The sequence below is a fragment of the Lepidothrix coronata genome, unplaced genomic scaffold (genome assembly GCF_001604755.1).
Source record: "Lepidothrix coronata isolate B3197 unplaced genomic scaffold, Lepidothrix_coronata-1.0 Scaffold213, whole genome shotgun sequence".
Lineage (NCBI taxonomy): Eukaryota > Metazoa > Chordata > Aves > Passeriformes > Pipridae > Lepidothrix > Lepidothrix coronata.
Window position 1 is genome coordinate 824,438 of NW_016690393.1, and position 5,937 is coordinate 830,374.

The 5,937-nt window shown below is 46.4% G+C and overlaps 1 protein-coding gene across 1 annotated transcript in view; it reads left to right on the top strand.

Moving 5' to 3' along the window:
* Positions 1–745: 745 nt before the first annotated feature.
* Positions 746–5,937, top strand: part of TANC2 (tetratricopeptide repeat, ankyrin repeat and coiled-coil containing 2) — a 91,288-nt gene continuing 86,096 nt past the window's right edge. The window contains exon 1 of the mRNA XM_017833332.1: positions 746–804. The gene's annotated coding sequence lies outside the window, so the exon portion shown is untranslated. The remainder of the gene's footprint in view (positions 805–5,937) is intronic.

A 5,937-nucleotide genomic window follows, 5' to 3' on the forward strand; every position in this document is an offset into this window, starting at 1 on the left:
AGTTAGCTAATAGATATTATTTAGGTAATACCCCTGTATTTGCTGATTAGGGAGGTGGTTTTGCATTATTCAAGTTATAACTGCAATGACCAAGGTGAACTGGACCCCTTCATAGTAGTTGGTGAAAATTGGGAGGTAAGAGGTTGATAACTTTGCATCAAGGAATTTACTTTTGGATCTTATTTATATGTTGAAAGAGAAAGCCTTGGGCAGAGCTGGGTTAAATCAGCACAGATAACCAGGTGCTCTAGCAGGTTTTTCCCTTGGGTGATCTGTAGGTTGTAAGTGTAAGGAATCTGGAGAAGATAACCTGCACAGATTAATTTCTGTTCAATAACTGGAAAGGCACAATGGGAGAACATTGAAGTCTGTGTGACACCAGGCAGGATGGTCCTCGCCTGGTTGTCCTTGCCGTGTGTTGTATGTTGAGTGTTTCTCCAGCTTAAGAAGATTTTACTTTGCCAGCAGTTTATGTAGTGGTTAAAAAAAGAAGAAGAAAGGCAGGTTGATAATTTTGGGAGGTTTGTTGCACTAGTGATTAATATTTTGCTTGGCTGATCAGGAAATCTGGGCTCAGTTCAGCTCCTGGATGCCACAGCAACCCTTGCAGCACTTCTGCCTGCGTGATCTTAAAATGCAAATGGGTGAGCTATTCTGAGCTGCTGCCAAAGTAGGTTAATGAATCCCGGGAAGAGTCACTGCAGGATCCCACCCCCTCAGTTCTCTGCTCACCGTGTCCCACCGTCAGAGCTGCACCTTCTCCCGCAGCCGCCCCGCAAAGCCGGGCTGGGCTGGAGCACCACGGTGAGTAGATGTGGGTGTTGGAGCCCAGCTGGGTCCAGCCTCTGGCTCAGCTGTCACTCGGGTCTAAGACCTGAGCAAGGCCTCAAATGGAGCAGCAGAACTGGCAAAAAAACAAGTGTGTTCTCTGCTTTTCCAGCTGCTCTTCCTGACGAGGTCTGTGGGTGCTGCGTGTTGGTGTTGGGCTGGACCGGCCTCGAGGGGGGTTGGCAGGTGCCAACCTGAGGCAGTGAAAGTGCTGCAGTTTGGTTTTATCTGGACTTGCTTGTCCATGTGAAAGCCAGAGGGGCTTCTGGGTGGCCTTTGTGCTTCACCTGGGTGGCACAGAAGCATCAGCACCATCCCAGTTGCTGACACGGTGAGGTGTTGAATCCTTTTGCTCTGACTCCCAGCCCTGCCCTCTGTTCAGTAGGTCTGTAGGAATTAATTTTTAAATCTGATACATTTTGTTTCACCTTTCACGAGGAAGATTCGCTCTTAGAGGTCCTCCTGTCGGGAACTTAGATTTTTCCCATGGAAACTTTGGAAATAATAGAAGGTGGCTTATCCCAAGGCTGTGTTAATGCATCCCAGATGGAAAAGTCGTGTAAAAATGAGCTGGTGTGGAGTAAGGGAAGCACTTTTCAAGGCTTTCAGAAAGCAAGACTTTCCTCTGCCAGTGTTTGCATTCGAAGACAAGGGCTTCTTTCCTCCCTTCTTTCCTCTCCCCCTTTATTTTGACAATAACATTTTCAACACCTTATCCTGGCGTTTGACAGAAGCTGAACAGCTGTAATAAATTGGGTGGAAAATGGTCTTTTCCAGCCAGGCTTTCCAGCAGCGAAAAAATCGGGAGGTTTTCCACAAAACCTGATTTTGTGAACCCCCCACTGTGTCCTGCAGGTGTCAGGTCAGGGGAGGCTGTTCCCTGTGGGAGGTGGGTGCAATTTGGCCATTACCCTCCCACTGGGATGGGAATTGGGTGTGCACAGGTGTGCTCCCTGCACGACAGCAATTCCCTGGAATTGTTTGCGCTGCAGAGGAGACAAATTGTCCACCTGTAGGAAGCAAAACCCACCTCGTGCTCTGCTCTTCCATTTGGGAGCACATCAGCTCCATCAGCTTCTGGAGGGTCTGGGGTCATTCAGGTTCATTCCTCGTTTGTTGGGTACAGATTTCATGTGTCTCTCCCTTTCCCATGTTCTCTGGGAGGATGACTGTGATAAAGGGGTTTTGGTTGGAGCAGCTTCACGTGGTACCTCCAATCTGTTGGAGATTTCCTTGTCCAAACTATTGGTGGCTTTGTGCCAATTTTCTGTGTAGGAAAATAGCTATTTCCTTTGGTGTTTTGTGTTTCCTGAGTCATGGTCCCTCCTGTTTCTCCCAGATCAGGGATTTCAGCTATTAGCCATTGGCTCCAGGAAGGTGTGTTTTGGTGAGAGGCAGCTCCAATGTATTTCTTACTCATTTTGATAAAAGATGTGGCTTTGGGGGCATTGTCATGATCTTTGCCACCTGTCAGTCCTGAGCTGCCACGAGCATCACCCCCAAATCTCACAGTGCTGAATCACCACCAGATTTCATGTTTTAAAACCCCTGAGGCTGTAACATGTCCCAGAAGGTGAATGTGCTATTTGCAAAACATTTTAGAGTTGTCAAAGGACAGAAAGCAGCTAATCAAGGCAAGAAGTCCATCCTTACACCGTTAGGCATAATTGCTTCTCTCTGTGTGAAATGTTTTTAGAGTCATAGAATCCCCTGAGTTGGGAGGGACCCACAAGGATCATCAAGTCCAACTCCTGGCTCTGCACAGGACCAACCCCAGGAGTCACCCTGAGGGCCATCCCAAGGAATTCTGTGCATGTTAAACTCACTTTACATGTCTCTATTGCTAGATACAGCATTAGTTTGTAACAGTTAATTCAGTGTATGGCTCCTCAGACCCCAGATTAACTGTGTTAAGAGCTTAACTATCCACCAAGGTGGACAGAGTTTGGATGTTGTAATCTGGATTTAGTAAAGACTAAGTTTTAACGAGTCAGGTTTTCTCTGATGACTTGTCCTCTTGGAGTTATTCCTGTCCATTTCTATGTCACCTCTTACATAATTTCAGTTATTAGAGAACAAGTGTGTCCTGCCTCTGATCTGCACAGTGCAGGGACTATTTCATGGCTTTAATGAATGCATCACTTGGGTTAGAACAGACTTACTTTGAAATGTTTGATCCTCCAAGGTAAAGGGAAGCTCAGTCTGAAAAAAAAGTTAACAAAATCCAGATCTTTACATTCAGATATTTCTTATTTATAAAAGAAAAGCAGCGGGGAAGGGGGCAGGAGGGGAGCCAAGAGGAGAGGCAGGAGCAAGTCAGCCCTTTCTCCTGGATGCCACAGAATCCTCTCCGTGTAAAACAGGCTGGCTGGTGAAAATCCTGACCTGGCTGTAACCCCTGAACAGCTTCCAGGATTTTTTGGCTCTCGCTGTGTAAGAGCAGCCAACAGTTAATGTCCAAAAGTCTGCTACTGAAAAGAAAACTGGTCAGAGAACCGTGTGCTGCGCCGGGGGAACTTTGCACCTCACGGCCCCGCCGGCGTGGGCTCGGGAGCTTTGCTGCTGGAATGCAGCAGAACATGGGAAAATCTCCACCAGTCCTACCAAAATCCCGCAGAACAGACCTGCAGACGTTTCTTGCCACTCTGCAAAGCTCACCCAAGCGATGCTCCAAGCAGCACTTTCTGCCACGAGCAGCAATCTCCCGAGGGAAGGAGAGGAAAGGCTGTTTTCCGTGTGGCATCTTCCCGTGGAAGTGCTGTCGCTCCCCCCCCCCCCGGGTGAAATGGGGCCACACTTCTTGTTCACGTGATGATCTACACTCTGTTCCCTGCTGGATTGTCAGGGGATCATCCTGAGCAGGGACACAGGTATGTTGGAAAAGCAGCTTAGAGGGAAAGCAGTGAGCTGTGGAAATCCTCCTGCCCTGCTGACGTGCACGGCTCTGATGCCGTGTGGACCAGTTGCCTTCACTTGGATTTTGTGGGTTTATTCGATGAAAAATGACATGTAAAGGAGTCCTGTCCCCTCCTGGGAGTCCCTGGCATGTAGCTTTTCCCTCTTAGTCTTTTATTTTTTGCTGTTTTTTCCTCTGATTCCTGAGCTTTTATCAAGATGCCGCTTTCAACAGATTTATGTATTCGTGGGTTAAAAATAGGTTTGTTAATAAATTCACCTAAGTGCCTGCTAAGCAGAATAGATGCTGCTGACAATAAAACAAGATGGATTTGTTTGCAACTTTAACTGCTTTGAGAAAGGAACAAAGAGCAGCTCCAAAGGCACATCAAGATAAATTTAACTCAGGTTAAATATTTTTGTGATCTTACAGTTAAAGCATTTGAATTCTGACATCCTCATCAGTATTATGAAATGCTCTGTTAATAATGAATAAGATTTCTGAGAATTACAGATCTTTTTTTAAATCTAGCCAGCTTCCATTTGGGCTTGTTCCCCGGAGAGGAGCTCCCTGAAAAATGTCTCATCCTGATGACTAGTGAGTTTTTGTTCACTAATGCACCTGCATATTGCAGGTGATGGTTCAGGAGGTGAAAAGGGAGGTGATTTATCAGGTGTCCCATCAGCTCTTGAGCAAAATCAGTGGGGTCACAGAATCCCAACCACAGGAAGTACAAAAGGACGTCGTCTCTGAATCCCAGTTCAGTTCTTTCTCTGTTTTATTAAAAGGAGAGATGAAGCAGAAAGCAAACCCATGAAGTCACAAAACAACAGTTCTGCTTTCTCCCAGTTAAACCTCAGAAGCATCAAGGATTTGGTTTGACACCAAACTCTGGCCCATAAATACTGGAGAGGTGATGGATCGGATCCAGGTGTTGGTTACATTCCTGGGAAAGAAAAGGCAAAAAAGGAGAAGGAAGTGGCACAGAACAGAGAGTAAACTCTGAGATTGGCTTTGGTTTATGGTCCAGGCCTGTAGATGGATAAAAAAGGAGAATGAAAAATTGAAAGAAAGGCTGAAGTGAAAAGCCAGCTGAGAAGGCTCCTCGAGGAGGATTCCTCAGCTCCCACAGTGTTATTTTGGATATTGTGATAAGTGGCTTCTCTTTATTGTTTTAGCTGGGAGATGGGATGGGACTCTCAGCTTTTATTTAAAGAGCAGCAAGATTTTAACCTTCTTGCTTAGGAAAAGCTTCCCAATGATCCAAGCTTGCCCAGAAAGTTAATGCTGAGGCTTAAATAACCTCCCTCTTCTTGTGGACCCTCCCACTCCCCCATGTGCCTCCCTTCTGCTTTCCAGTTTAAATCTAATAATTTTAAAACCGGTTTCAAGCCTGGGGTGGGCTTGTGAAAAGAAAGAAAAGTTGTTCTTGCTGATGCTAAAGAAAGAAAAAAAAGGGGGAATTGAATGTGACAGACAAAAATAAAGAAAGATCCAAAATGGACAAGGTGGACAGTACAAAGAGGGCACTGAATCAAGAAGGAGAGGGGAGCTGATGTGGAGTTAGAGGGGGGGTCTGTGCTTTTCTGCTTTGGAAATTTTCATAACCCCACTGTAAAAATCCACAGGTTGCCTGGAGCTGAATGTTGTGGTTTAGCCCCAGCTGGCAACTGAGCACCGGGAGAGAACCAGAAGGGTAAAAGTTGGGTTGAAATGGAGACAGCTTAATAACTGAAATAAAATAATTGTATTAGTTATAATGGCAATTAAAAGGAAAACAACAAAACCTATCAGAAATAAAGCCCCAGATAAACAAGTGATGCAAATAACAAACAGTTGCTCACCACCAGCCTCCTGATGCCAGTTCCCAGCAGTAGCCCCTGGCCAACTTCCCCCCTCCCAGTTTATGTGCTGAGCGTGAATCCATATGGAATGGAATGGAATCTCCATCTGGGCAGTTGGGATTGGCTGTCCTGGCTGTCCCCTCCCAGCTTCCCCTTCCCTCCAGCCTCCCCACAGGCACGAGGAGCTGAAAAGTCCTTGACTTTGTGTGAGCCCTGCTCAGCAACAGCTGAAACATGGGGGTGTCAGCAGCATCACCCACATCCTAAAGCCAAACCACAGCACTGTGCCGGCTACTGGGAAGGAGATGAACCCTATCCCAACTGAAATCAGGGCACGGAGGCAGCCAGCAAGGTGTAGAATCGTGGAAT